The sequence below is a fragment of the Heptranchias perlo genome, chromosome 27 (genome assembly GCF_035084215.1).
Source record: "Heptranchias perlo isolate sHepPer1 chromosome 27, sHepPer1.hap1, whole genome shotgun sequence".
Lineage (NCBI taxonomy): Eukaryota > Metazoa > Chordata > Chondrichthyes > Hexanchiformes > Hexanchidae > Heptranchias > Heptranchias perlo.
In genome coordinates, this window is record NC_090351.1 from 17,001,905 (window position 1) to 17,017,240 (window position 15,336).

General features: G+C 42.4%; 1 long non-coding RNA gene across 2 annotated transcripts in view; it reads right to left on the bottom strand.

Annotated features, from left to right (window-relative positions):
• LOC137344434 (uncharacterized) overlaps positions 1-15,336 on the bottom strand; it is an 83,929-nt gene that overhangs the window by 58,092 nt on the left and 10,501 nt on the right. The window contains exon 4 of one of the 2 annotated variants that reach the window (XR_010968355.1): positions 12,159-13,176. The exons of the other annotated variant lie outside the window; for it this stretch is intronic. This is a non-coding gene — a long non-coding RNA (uncharacterized lncRNA). Of the gene's footprint in view, positions 1-12,158; positions 13,177-15,336 lie in introns of those variants that run through there. 2 annotated transcript variants of the gene reach the window in all.

A 15,336-nucleotide genomic window follows, 5' to 3' on the forward strand; every position in this document is an offset into this window, starting at 1 on the left:
ATGTTATATGAGAAAACATTTTTGTTTCTGGCCATCTTAAAAAGTGATGGTGTCTAACTGCTACCCTTCTGATCCACTGTGAAAATGTGAATCAAACTATCCCTGAATTTCTCCGAGAAAGACCGCTTTAGGTCAGCAATTTCCATTTGAATCCAGTGTGATTTTTATAATTCTCTGAACGTCAAATCCAGGGGAAACCACCATGCAGTCTCCACGATGCACCTCACACAGTACCACCTGCAGTTTCTATTTATGTCCCTTTGAAGTGAATGGAGAGACTTGGCTAAAAGCCTCACTCAGAGGGTGGTGAACCTGTGGAATTCTCTACCACAGAAGGCAGTGGAGGCCAAGTTATTAGATGTATTCAAGAAGGAGATAGATATATTTCTTAATGCTAAAGAGATCAAGGGATATGGGGAAAAAGCGGGAACAGAGTACTGAGTTAGACGATCAGCCATGATCATTTTGAATGGCGGAGCAGGCCCGAAAGGCCGAATGGCCTACTCTTGCTCCTATTTTCTATGTTTCTATGTTTAAGCAGGGCTGCTGAATACAACACAATACTGCTGCAGTAACCCGACTAATCATTTACTTGCTAAAGATAAATCTGCTAATTAAGCTGTAATTACTTTCCAGAATTTTAAACCTGCCACATCTAATCTGTGGGTCATTTGTACACATGGGATTACTCACCTCCCCCCACCCCACCACCATGAATAAATAGAGAAGGTAAATTGATCAAACAAACTAAATCAGGTGATGTCAAAGTGTGATGTATCAAAGTAGTTTCAGCATGAAAATGTGGGCCTAATCTTCAAACAAGAGGTCAGTGGCAAATTGTGCTTGGTTAATGAATACATAGCAGATCCCAACTGCTGATGACTGACAAGTTTTTGCTATCAGTTGTATCTTTTTCAGAGAAGAACTAAGGTCTTGGCGATGGCAGTAACAACTGCTTGCCTTTATTGTAGGAAAGCATCCCAACTTCACAGTGAAGGGAAAGGATCAGCCATCGAGCCTTTGTGGGAGTGGGAGGAGAGATGACCAAAAAACTTGGTCAAAGAAATAGGTTTTTAAAGGCAGGCAGGGAGGTGTTGAGATGAAGGGTTTAGGGATAGAGAGTAGTGCTGAAACACCTGAAAGCTTTGCCCCCAGGAGTGCAGTAGAGGAAGGGGGTCGAACAGTAGGCCAGAATCAGTGCACTGGAGAAGATGTAAGGTGATGGAGATAGGGTGGAACAAGACTGTGCAGAGATATGTAAATGTGGATATGGTTTTAAATCCAATGCAGTGGGTGACAAGAAGCCATTGTACATTAGCAAGGACAGTAGTGATGAGAATTTGGGAGGTGAAGTTTTGAACCATTTAGAGATCATGAAGGGTGGAGGTTGGGAGATGCCAAGCAAGTCGCTAGAGAAACTATGTCTAGACAAGTGGATAAGGGTTTTGGCCGGAGGGAGGGAAATGTTGTGAAGTGAAAATAAACAGTATCGATGATGGATAGGAAATGAGGTTTGAAGTTCAGCTCTGGGTCAAACACTGCAAGGATTTTGGGACAGTGTTAAATATAAGTTGAAAGCTATCGGAGTTTGGTCCAATTAGAACCAGCTACTATTTTTGTATTTCAACAGCCTTCAATACATCATTATTATAACATATAACACAACAGCCAAGAATTTCCTCAGAGCTGCTCCTGCTCTGCCACCATAACTTTGCCAGGAGTGTGGCAAAAACCCCATTAAGGGACATAATGAGATTTCCGCTGCTGTTCCGACAAAGTTACTGTGACAGAGTGGGAGAAGTTCGAGGAAATTCCTGATCAGACCCACAGATAAAGCTGCAATCCCCGACAAAACGCCCTCTTGTGGTAATAAGGTGGTAATACATCTTCTAATACGTCCAACGTACATTAACTCTTTAAAGGTCCATTGTCTTTGTTTTTTTTGGGAGAATACACATCGACTGTAAAGAGTGAGAGAAAAGTGAAAATGTTCTGATTTCTGTTATTATTCATATAAATAGTGTGAACTGATCACATTGATGTGCAGTTGACAGACTTGAGTTATACTGGCAGCTGTACCTTGTTGCAGATATTACTGACCCAGAATCATAGAATTGTAGAAAGGTTACAGCACGGAAGGAGGCCATTCAGCCCATCGAGTCTGTGCCAGTTCTACGCAAGAGCAATCCAGCTAGTTCCAATACCCCGCCCTATCCTCATTGCCCTGCAAATCTTTTCCTTTCAAGTACTTATCGATTTCCCTTTTGACGGCCATGATTGAATCTGCCTCCACCACCTTCAGGCAGTGCATTCCAGATCCTAACCACTTGCTGTGTAAAAAAGATTTTCCTCATGTCACCTTTGGTTCTTTTGCCAATCACCTTAAATCTACGTCCTTGGGTTCTTGACCCTTCTGTCAATGGGAACAGTTTCTCTCTTCTACTCTGTTTTGACCCTTCATGATTTTGAATACCTCTATCAAATCTCCTCACAACCTTCTCTATTCCAAGGAGAACAACCCCAGCTTCTCCAGTCTATCCACGTAACTAAAGTCCCTCATCCCTGGAATCATTTTAGTAAATCTCTTCTGCACCCTCTCTAAGGCCTTCACATCCTTCCTAAAGTGTGGTGCCCAGATGTGGACACAATACTCTTGTGGCTACAAGAGCAGGTCAGAGGCTGGGTTTTCTGCGGCGAGTGACTCACCTCCTGACTCCCCAAAGCCTTTCCACCATCTACAAGGCACAAGTCAGGAGTGTGATGGAATACTCTCCACTTGCCTGGATGAGTGCAGCTCCAACAACACTCAAGAAGCTCAACACCATCCAGGACAAAGCAGCCTGCTTGATTGGCACCCCATCCACCACCCTAAACTGTGGCTGCAGTGTGTACCATCCACAGGATGCACTGCAGCAACTCGCCATGGCTTCTTCGACAGCGCCTCCCAAACCCACGACCTTTACCACCTAGAAGGATAAGAGCAGCAGGCACATGGGAACACCACCACCTGCACGTTCCCCTCCAAGTCACACACCATCCTGACTTGGAAATATATCGCCGTTCCTTCATCGTCGATGGGTCAAAATCCTGGAACTCCCTTCCTAACAGCACTGTGGGAGAACCTTCACCACATGGACTGCAGTGGTTCAAGAAGGCGGCTCACCACCACCTTCTCAAGGGTAATTAGGGATGGGCAATAAATGCTGGCCTCGCCAACGACGCCCACATCCCATGAACGAATAAAAAAAAAGTTGTGGCTGAACCAGTGTTTTATAAAGGTTCATCATGACTTCCTTGCTTTTGCACTCTATGCCTCTATTTATAAAGCCCAGAGTCCCGTATGCTTTTTTGACCACTTTCTCAACCTGCCCTGCCACCTTCAACAATTTGTGTACATATACCGCCGATCTCTCTGTACCCCTTTAAAATTGTGCCCTTCAGTTTATATTGCCTCTCCTCATTCTTCCTACTGAAATGTAATACCTCGGATTTTTCTGTGTTAAATTTCATCTGCCATGTGTCTGCCGATGCCACCAGTCCATCTATATCCTCTTGAAGTCTATCACTATCCTCCTCACTGATCACTACACTTCCAAGTTTTGTGTCATCTGCAAATTTGGAAATTCCCTGTACACCCAAATCCAAGTCATTAATATATATCAAGAAAAGCTGTGGTCCTAGCACTGACCCCTGGGGAACACTACTGTACACGTCCGTCCAGATCTCAGCAACAAAATAGCACAGCACATGCAAGCTTGACGCACAAACAGAGCTCTGCTTTCCATGCAGCTAATTTTTAATGTAAGTGAGAATGGCAGAAATGTTACTTTACTCAAAATGTTAACAAGAGTCAAAAGTATGTTTCTAAAATGTCAAGGACATCCAATGGTCACTTTTAATTTCCTTCACCCCACCATTGACGGCCGTGCCTTCAGCTGTCTAGGCCCTAAGCTATGGAATTCCTTCCCTAAACCCTTTAGTCTCTCTACCTCTCTCTCTCCCCCTTTAAGGCGCTCCTTAAAACCTCTTTGACCAAGCTTTTGGTCGCCTGTCCTAATATCCCCATGTGGCTTGGTGTCAAATTCTGTCTGGTAATGCTCCTGTGAAGTGACTTGGGAAGTTTTATGACGTTAAAGGTGCTATATAAATGCAAGTTGTTGTCGTTAAATGTAACTTTGTACCTGGCTGGATTTATACTACAGCCAATGCTAAGGCCAAATAATATACTACCAAATAGAAGTGACCTCACAACCCCTCCTTCAGTGCGCTCAGGAGTCCAATTGGTGACTTAACCCATCAGCTATACTGTCACTTACTCATTGGTGCAAGAGTGATGGCATAATGCCAGTCTGAGAATACAGTTTCAGTCACTACACCACTTGCATTAGAAAGGACACAGAAAAGAGCAGCAAGACTGATCCTAAATGTAAAGAGGATGAGCTATGTGAAAGATTAGAGAAGCTTATGCTTATCAGTAAGGTAAACCCAGAACATTATTTCAAAGTAAGCTAAGAGAATCGGATTACAGGATATAAATGGAAATTAGTGAAAGGTAAACTTAGGACAGATATGAGAAAAAAAATCTTTACTCAGAGTGATAAATAGGATTAGTGATTTACAGAATGTGAACCAATGAGTAATTATGAACCCTTTGGGCTCCATACAGCTTTGGTACACTTTTAAAACAAAGGTGACTTCAAAAACATGGGTGTAAACAGGGGCTACAAAAAGACATCACGAGAACATAAACAGATGGGAACTGGAAGTCACATTGCTGTGTGAGTTACTGGACTGTACGTGAGAGGAGGTGGATTCATATCAAACGTTCACCTGATTTCATGATTACTCATTCTATTGTATTTGACCATTTCAAACTTACATCAACTTTACAAAGCAGGGAAATAACATAGGAACATAGGAACAGGAGTAGGCCATTCAGCCCCTCGTGCCTGCTCCGCCATTTGATAAGATCATGGCTGATCTGTGATCTCACTCCATATACCTGCCTTTGGCCCATATCCCTTAATAACTTTGGTTGCCAAAAAGCTATCTATCTCAGATTTAAATTTAGCAATTGAGCTCGTATCAATTGCCGTTTGCAGGAGAGAGTTCCAAACTTCTACAACCCTTTGTGTGTAGAAATGTTTTCTAATCTCGCTCCTGAAAGGTCTGGCTCTAATTTTTAGACTGTGCCCCCTACAGCAGTGCAATTTCTGTATGGAGGACACTACAGTTGTGGTGTTCGTTTTCTTACTGTTGTAAACATAATAAAAATAGGTGAACATTTAAGGGGTTATTCAACATATAATTAAAACAGGTCAGCTTTAGACAGCAAAATTGGGTAATATGAAATAAAGCTCAATAATTTCTGGGCCAAATCCACACTTTTACTAAGGACTGCAATTTCCACATGTTTCACTAAAAAAAGGGGCAAGTGCTTTTATTCATTGATTTTACTCCTGGTCAAATTGAAGAAGGCACCTGAATTTGTTATAAAAGCAGAAAATGCTGGAGAAGCTCAGCAAGTCAGGCCGCATCTGTGGAGAACTAAACAGAGTTAACATTTCAGTTCGAAGACCTTTTATCAGAACTGGAAGATGTTAAAAGAGTTAAAGTTTTTGAGAAAGTAGAGAGCCAGGGAAAGGGCGGGGAAGGAGGGAAGAGGAGGAAAGAACAAAACGGAAGGTCTGTGATAGGGTAGAGGGCATGAGTGATTAAATGACAAAAGGGATGATGGTGCAAGGCAAGGAAGGCGGTGTCCCATTTCAGTTTTTTTGCAGGAGGAAGAGGATCAACTGAGGGAAGTCAGACAGGCCGCTAAATCAGAAGTTGTTCTGTGCCCACTGCCAGTAGATGACCACCAACAGATGTGCACGTAGCTCACTCTGGCAGATGATCAGTGCACACGGAGCCTCCTATTCACAAATTGAAGCCAGAAACGCAGGCCAAATGGCATAGATAAGATGTGTAAATGCCTGAGTAACTGTTATCCTTGATTCATCCTTAGAAACAGCCTATCACATAAGTCATGCTTTCAGTGGTGTCAGGGTGAACAGCCAACATGGTCTGATGGTCTGATCGACCATGCCCATGATGCCACCACTCATTTTTGCGGGCATTGCTACACCCACCTGGCAACAACTGTAAGAAACTACCTTCACAAGGATTGGGTCAATAAAGAGCCAGATACAGATCTGTGCCATCTGTTTTAATGGCATCTGCTACTATCATTCATCATAAGGCTGGCACAGCCAGTGGCAATACCAGTCAGCTGTGGCATCATGCTTACCTCTACTTCCTTGTTGGCATGCTGCAATGCTGACTTATAGGGATAATGACAAACAGCATTACCCTCCTTGTAACCATCTTCAGCTCAGCAGTCATCAAACAGGGGGTTTGGTGTTGTGCTGCTCCAGCAAACTGCTCCTCAGACTCATGCCTACCCTTTGTCTTTCCTGTCACTCTTAGCCCTCTCCCCATTCAGCCTTCGCAAAGACTGTCAATTGATTGAGATGCCTTTAAGTTTGTCCAAAGACTGTAATAATTTATGTCCACCTACTATGCTACTTCCCTTTAATCATATGCATCCCTTTAAGTTTCACCTTGCATGCCATTTTCTGCTCCTACCAGTAGTGTGCACCCTGTATCTGTCTCAATCTGCACCTGAGCTGTTAATAATTATGCAAATGGAACCCCGGAGAATTGACTTATTATAATATGGATACTGTGGTGAGATTTGTACTTATTAACTATTTTGAACTGACTTTCACCAGTAGATAAAAATCAGCCCCAATCAATAGAATTAGTGCACCTCATAAAAGGACCCCAAAAAAGCAAAATTCTTAGGGCATTATTCTTTGAATCAAGGATGATTTCTGCCTTTCTAGGCCATATGTAGGTAAGACATTTGAAGAAATTACATGTAATTGCTGAATTTAGGATTGATCCAACAGATAAGGGAAACTGTGCACAGCTCCTTACCAGTGGGATGAATATTTCTGTTAGTATATAAATAAATATGCATGTGTATGCTTTTTGCGCTGCTACCATCTGATTTGGATATGTTTAAGATTCTCTGAGGTGACGTTCATTGGGTGTAAAGCTTCCATGTGTGAAATCACCTAAGAGGGCACTAATGTTGTAATTAGGCCTATTATCACAAAAATCATAGAGAGGAAATTACTGTTGGCAATAACAGCAGATGAACACTGAACACATTCTCTGTCTGCTATTTTAATGGAGGTGTTATCCCATTTAAAATGAATGGGTTCACACATCTGTTAAAATAGCAGACAGAGGAACGTCAAGCCTTCGCCCACTAACACTGACATTTGGATATTATTAAATATTTTAATAATTTATCAAAAAACTGGTTCAACTTTTAACCTTTAAGACATATTTGGGATTGTAACTAAAAACATGTCTCCTGCTTTACTCGTGCCTGGTAAAGGTGCAGTCGTTATTTTCAAAAATAAAAAGTTTTGAATTTTAATGATTCATAGAAGTAGAAGTTCTAAGTAACTCCATGATTTAAATAAATTGTTCTTGGAGCACTGCGTCTGCAGGAACAGCAGATTCTATCCTCAACACAGTTCTATCCTGAACAAAGGTCGATTTTAACCCTGCTTGCCTGGCGGAAACCGGGCAGGTGGGCAGTTAAAAACTAAATTAATTACCCGCTCAGACCTCGACACTTCACTGCCGGCTCTGATATTAACCTGAAGGGTTCTGCGGGTGATTGAGGCGCCTGTCTAAAGCAGACGGATTTTGCAAATCATAGTCCAGTGCAGTACTGAGGGCATGCTGCACTGCTGGAGGTGCCATTTTTCGGATGAGACGTTAAACTGAGGCCTGTCTGAGGTGGACATAAAAGATCCCATGACACCATTTGAAGAAGAGCAGGGGAATTGTCCATGGTGTCCTCGGCCAATATTTAGTCTTCAACCAATATCACTAAACAAAACAAATTATCGCATTGCTGTTTGTGGGACCTTGCTGTGCGCAAATTGGCTGCCGCGTTTCCCACATTATGACAGTGACTACATTTCAAAAGTACTTAATTGGCTGTAAAGCACTTTGGGATGTCCTGAGGTCGTGAAAGGCGCTATATAAATGCAAGTCTTTCTTTTCTTTTATGGTCCTATCATGTCAATAGGACCACAATGGCATTTTAACCGGGGTCTGAGCAAATAAACTGCTGCTTCCCCCTTATGGTCCCTTCTGTGCTGTAAATGTTATGATTCTTGGGATGATGTAAAGTGATGGCATATAGAAAAATATACATTTACTTCACAGTTTGTGTAACCTCATTGGCAGTATAGGTAATTAAACTGAATAAAATAAAAAGCATCAAAAAAGTACAAGGAATAAAAACACTGGACTCATTGGTTTGTGTAGACTCTAATAAATTCTTCTGACATTTGTACTTTTTACACTAGGAGGCAGCACTGTCACATTATAAAGCACCCCCTGTAACTAGAGTTACAGGGTTATTGTATCAAAATATGAACCATAAATACTTATTTGGAATAACTTATTAATGAAATCCAATAAACATAGTTTGAATCAGTAACAGTTCATGTCAATTTTATGCAACTCTCCATATTCAGTGCTATTTGCACAGCAAAAAGTACTGAGGTAAAAGTCAGTCATTTTTGGCAGGTAAGTAAAATCTATCGCCCTGATTTTAACACAGCCCACACGGCAGGAACGTAGCGGACGGGGAGGGGCGGGGAGGGGTGGTGGTTATTAAGGATGTTGGGCAGGCAGAAGCCACAGCATTCCCGCACCTCCAACAGTTTAACTGCCGGGATTCCGGCAGCATGGTGACCGCCCGCCTAATTAAAATGTGAATGGTGGGGCCCCATGATATCATCAGAGCTGTGTTGGGATTTTACCTTAAAATCGCACAGCACCAAACCTGCCAGCAAAACCTGGTGGGAGGCAGCAGAGTGGCCAGAGGAGGTCAATTGTTGATATTTGGAAGATATGAACATATCCATTCATTGGCCTGTAAGATCTAAGTCATCACACCAAATCAAGCTAATTATATAACTAATACCACAATTATAGTAACTAAAGGTATATAGCGCCATTTACAGCTAGCAGAACCTAATTTATGTTGGGGGCTCCAGATCATACTCTGGGCAGTGAGAAAGCACTGCTCGTGTGGTACATTTTGAGATCACAGCTGAGACTGCCTGCTTTTTCAAAACATTGAAAGCATTTAATGAAAAATTCTGCTAATGTCTATAAAGTGCTCACAAAGGCAAACTTTAAGCTTTTTTTAAGCCTGGCTGGAGACTGCACCGTCAAGCCAGGCGAAGAGAGACAGCTTCACAGAGGAAATCTTACCCCCAATATATTCCAGGGCCCCAGATTTGGCTCTGACTCTAAAGTTATACTATCACTTTTTTACCATTGCAATGAAGGAGCAACTTCACAGCAGCATAAAAATGACAGTATAACTGGACCTAACCCTTTTCTTACAGTTATAATAGTCAGAAGAGTGGATCCTCCTCAGACTAGCCTAAAGTAGGAATGTCATACAGATGTGCAAAAAGTTCCCACTATCTATCAAAACACTAACCCTTTTGATACCCCAGATGTTCCATCCTTCTCCATGGGAAGTGTCTGGTCTTTGCCTTGTGTCTTTTCTTAATTATACGGTAAAACCTCAGAATGTACAGGTGTGAAGCAACATCCTGCCTGCCTTTCTGTGCTGCAGTACACTCATATCCCACTATGCTGTGTCACAATACTGCCCATAGAGGGAGGGTTTCTACTATTTTCAACCTTAAACAAGTTAGCTCTTGCTGTGGAGCGTTGTGGTCTGTAGCGTGTTCTATCCATGTCCTGCTCCACTATCGCCCCTGTCCTTAACATTCTCCATTGGCCCCATCCCCCAATGAACTTAATTCAAAATCCTTGTCCTCATTAACAAATCCCTCCATGGCCTTTCCTCTCCCTATCCCTGCCACCACTTCCAGTCCTACATGTCAGCATAAGATGAAAAAAAGCTCATGGCCTCCTCACACCTGATACTAGAGATGATGACGGGGGGCAGAGAAAGGAAGTCAGAGGAGGCAATTCGTTATTGAGAAGAGGAATTTGGGATTGTCTTTTTCCTCCAGGATAATCCTGGAGCAGTAGAAGGATTAAAGCAAACTTTAATGACATATTTCTAAAGATAAATAAGGTACAATTACATAGTTTTAAATTTTCGGAAAATATGTTGTGGTCGGTTATTTACCAGTTTCGCTTTGCGGAAGTGGTTAATGCATCATTAAAAATATTTCATTGTTGAGATAATGCAGTTGCAACAAAAGTTGGTCATGGTATGTTAACAAAGAATATTTATTTCTAGCAGAAGGAAAATCATATTTGGTCTAGCATCATAAATTACAAGGGGGCAAAAAAACCACAGACACAGTGGTTGTTGGAGGCCAATCATCTCAGCCTCAGGACATTGCTGCAAGAGTTCCTCAGGGCAGTGTCTTAGGCCCAGCCATCTTCAGCTGCTTCATCAATGACCTTCCCTCCATCATAAGGTCAGAAATGGGGGTGTTCGCTGATGATTGCACAGTGTTCAGTTCCATTCGCAACCCCTCAGATAATGAAGCAGTTCGTGCCCGCATGCAGCAAGATCTGGACACCAACCAGGCTTGGGCTGATAAGTGGCAAGTAACATTCGCACCAGACAAGTGCCAGGCAATGATCATCTCCAACAAGAGAGAGTCTAACCACCTCCCCTTGACATTCAACGGCATTACCATCGCCGAATCCCCCACCATCAACATCCTGGGGGTCACCATTGACCAGAAACTTAACTGGACCAGCCACATAAATACTGTGGCTACAAGAGCAGGTCAGAGGTTGGGTATTCTGTGATGAGTGACTCACCGCCTGACTCCCCAAAGCCTTTCCACCATCTACAAGGCACAAGTCAGGAGTGTGATGGAATACTCTCCACTTGCCTGGATGAGTGCAGCTCCAACAACACTCAAGAAGCTCGACACCATCCAGGACAAAGCAGCCCGCTTGATTGGCACCCCATCCACCACCCTAAATATTCATTCCCTTCACCACCGGCGCACTGTGGCTGCAGTGTGTACCATCTACAGGATGCACTGCAGCAACTCGCCAAGGCTTCTTCGACAGCACCTCCCAAACCCGTGACCTCTACCACTTAGAAGGATAAGGGCAGCAGTCACATGGGAACAACACCACCTGCACGTTCCCCTCCAAGTCACACACCAGTCCGACTTGGAAATATATCGCCGTTCCTTCATCGTCGCTGGGTCAAAAACCTGGAACTCCCTACCTAACAGTCCTGTAGGAGAACCTTCACCATACTGACTGCAGCAGTTCAAGAAGGTGGCTCACCACCACCTTCTCAAGGGCAATTAGGGATGGGCAATAAATGCTGGCCTTGCCAGTGACACCCACATCCTATGAACGAATAAAAAAAGTCTTTCTGGCACACTCCATTGGGAGTGAGCAAGAAGGACTGAAAATCAGGTTGGGACCCAGATATGCCATGTTGCTTGCCGAACATTGGGATTTCCACAGGAGGGGGCAGGGCTCGGTACTCCCACATCCCCAGCCTCTCAATTGGTGGGGGCAGGATCACCAATCAATACACCTGGTTAGACCAGGTGTCCCAGGCCACCTGAGGGCACATGTGGGCCCTACCTGAGAATCCGGGCTGGAATTGTGGCTTTGAATCCTAAAGGACAAGCAAGTTTTTTCATTATTATTATTTAAATGCAGCCCCCTTGTACATGGGGCATCTGGGGCAATCTATACTTCTTTGGAGCAGTCTGATGACCCCCTCCCAACTAGCCAACATTGCACTGCAATTTGTGGTCTCCTCAGAATACGGATGCCCTAGATGTGCCCCCTGTAATGTGGGCACTCATCAATGGTAGGCTAATTAAAGGACCTCTCCCTGACTTGGCAAAAATTAGCAGGGTCAGCGGCAGAGGTCCCGGGCAGGTGCATCCTGGGTCTTACATCAGGATGTAACCTCTCACAGATATTTCTCCCTGAAATGCAGCGCACAAGGTTCATTGTATTTCAGTGGGTTCTATTACTTTCATTTTCAAAGTCTGAGGCACAAGTAAGAAATGACAGTGAAAAGGTTTCAAATGTGGTTTTTTCAAGGGAACATTTAAAATCACTAATAATTGGATTCTGACAATTAGACTGCCAGATATTAGATGGATGTTTACCAGGCCTTCCCTCTCTGAAATGTCTGGACCATACTTGCATGCCCACCATGAGATCTTCATGATCTGATCCCATTCATTAGACTGTCAGCAATCAGTCCCCCCCACCATATACCTGGATCACATGAAAATATGGACACTAGATATTAGGATCAGATATCCCCACACGAGACTGCCATGGATCAGCCTCTCCCATTCTACCAAGGATCAGATGGATGCCTACCCCCCCAAATGCTAAGAACATATCAACCACAAGGCTGCCCAAGACTGGTAGATTGCTATTCAAGGAAAAGTCCAGGCTGAAATGACACCAGAGGCTGTTTCTCCTGGGTGTAGTTCTTACCTACTTTGTGTACTGAGCTGATTCAGAAGTTCTTGTCACTTTCTGTCATTAAGAAACTGATGGCCAAACACTGATAAATGTATGTCATTTTCACCAGAGCGAGTCACCATTTGCAGTAATGGGCAAAAGATAATTAAATGAAAAGAAAATAAGTCAGAGGAATCATATATACACTATTTGCAGCCTGTCCATATGTCTCAATTGGCATTTGATTATTTTTTGTAGTTGGTTCTTTTGTTAGAACTTGAACTCTAGCAATTTGATGCTGCCGTTCTCATTCATTTTGTGCTATTCATGATTGTTGTCTGTCTGGCTCATATTCCACTTGTCGGTAGACACCAAAGGACAGTCTTTTTCATTTTATTTCTGAAGCATGTGATAGAAATGCGATCACTTCTGGATAATTTAATCAAAAATTCTAACATACTAATCAAACACCTCTGCCCATCAATAAAGATGTGGAGATGCCGGTGATGGACTGGGGTTGACAATTGTAAACAATTTTACAACACCAAGTTATAGTCCAGCAATTTTATTTTAAATTCACAAGCTTTCGGAGATTTTCTCCTTCCTCAGGCAAATGTTTCAAGATCTCCTTGAAGCCTACGCATTTATACATATTGAACAATAATAAATGGTGTTTACAGACTGCCTCTGCAACTGCCCGTTGCCAAGGCAATCACCGTGTTCAGACAGAGAGGTGTTACCTGCAGAACCTCCGAATCCTCTGAATGTGTATTCGGAGGTTCTGCAGGTAACACCTCTCTGTCTGAACACGGTGATTGCCTTGGCAACGGGCAGTTGCAGAGGCAGTCTGTAAACACCATTTATTATTGTTCAATATGTATAAATGCGTAGGCTTCAAGGAGATCTTGAAACATTTGCCTGAGGAAGGAGAAAATCTCCGAAAGCTTGTGAATTTAAAATAAAATTGCTGGACTATAACTTGGTGTTGTAAAATTGTTTACAATCATCAATAAAGAGATTAAAAGAGAACTCTCCTGAATGCAATTAAGTGTAAACAGGGATTGAAAGGTAACTTGGCATTTTAGTTTTCCTATAACAGATGAATTTTCAAGATAGAGAACTAGATTACATTGAAATAATTTAAGTCATATTTTGTATTAATTTATTACAAACTTAGAAGAACCAAATTTGCAGATAATTAATATGAAAGATGTAAACTTAATGAATGCCGATAAAGGTTTAGAGTAATAAAGGACTAACAACTGTATTTGCTTGATATGAAAAGTGCCAGCATTGAACAACTGCAACAAAGTGTGGATATTTGTCTGTGGTGAGTTTTTATCTTGTTTATCTTATTATTAGTACACACAGGGTTAGGAGAGTCAGAGGTAGATATTTTTGACAAGATGGAGACAATTTACATTAGCATTTAGCAGGAAAAAGGGGTCACTTAAGATGCATTATTTCTCAGAAGCATTTTATGACACTTTTCTTCTTAGTTGTGCTCTATTTCATTTAAAATTTGGTTACAATCAGGCTACACAGTCTACTTAAGATAGTGATTATATTTGGGTGGACAAACATTCCAAGTAATTGTTAGCATATGAATGGTTATTAATGTAATGTAATTAAAAGATACAGTTGTCCACGGTCTTTTGTTTCAACATAACAACAACTTCAACAACAACTTGCATTTATATAACGCCTTTAACGTAGTAAAACATCTAAAGGCGCTTCACAAGAGCGTTATCAAACAAAAGTTGACACTGAGCCACATAAGGAGATATTAGGACTGGTGACCAAAAGCTTGGTCAAAGAAGTAAGAGAGGTTTAGGGGGGGGAATTCCAGAGCTTACGGCTCGGAGCTTATAGCTGAAGGCACAGCCGCTAATGGTGGGACGATGAAAATCAGAGATGCGCAAGAGACCAGAATTGGAGGAACACAGAGATCTCGGAGGGTTGTAGGGCTGGAGACAAGGTAGGGTAGGGCGAGGTCATGGAGGAGTTCAAAGGAGTTGCCATCCTTTTTCTGTGGGTAAGCCTATCTAAAATGGCAGGCTACAATAAGTGTCAGCTTTGCAGCCAGCAGCCAAAGGGTTCTGTGTTTTAAGCTTTGTGCCATGCCAGCAAGGAAGCTGGGACAGACTGAAGCTACAGCAAGTAAACTTCTGACAGAAAGCGAATAGTGTCTTTATTGTTTTATTTATTAAGAAGGATAGTAGTGTTTTATACCATGTACTGCTCATTCACCCACTTTGTTTAAATAAAACCATTTGTTGGTTCAGAGTCTGAGTCTTGGTCTGGTAAGAGTGTATATTTAGACTGCTTCACGAGGAGAGGAGAATCATGTGGTGGTACATGATACACTCCAGTAGCCCATGCACAGAGTAAGGGTTCTCTGTTATGATCCCGCTATCATTTACCAAAATATTAGGCTGATTTAGATATGCTCCAAGATCATAGGGGACACAGTTCCGTTTACAGGAGTAATGGTGACTGTGTCAGTAAGCCTAAGAAAATATCTGGGGTGAAGTGGCAAAACGTGACAAACATCAAACATTGGAAATCAGTGCATTAGTAATTATATTGGGCCTGAAATTGCTGGGAAGTCGCGCCATAATAATGACGCTTTAATGGCATGTGCCATTATTTAATCATAAAAAAATCCATCAATTTGCCGAGCAACTGAGATACGCCATGAGTTGTGATCCTCTGTAATTTGCTGAACCATTTATGTGGCTCCACTGATAGGCTCGCCTTAGCCATTAAGATTTCTTTCATGCCGCTTGGGCCACT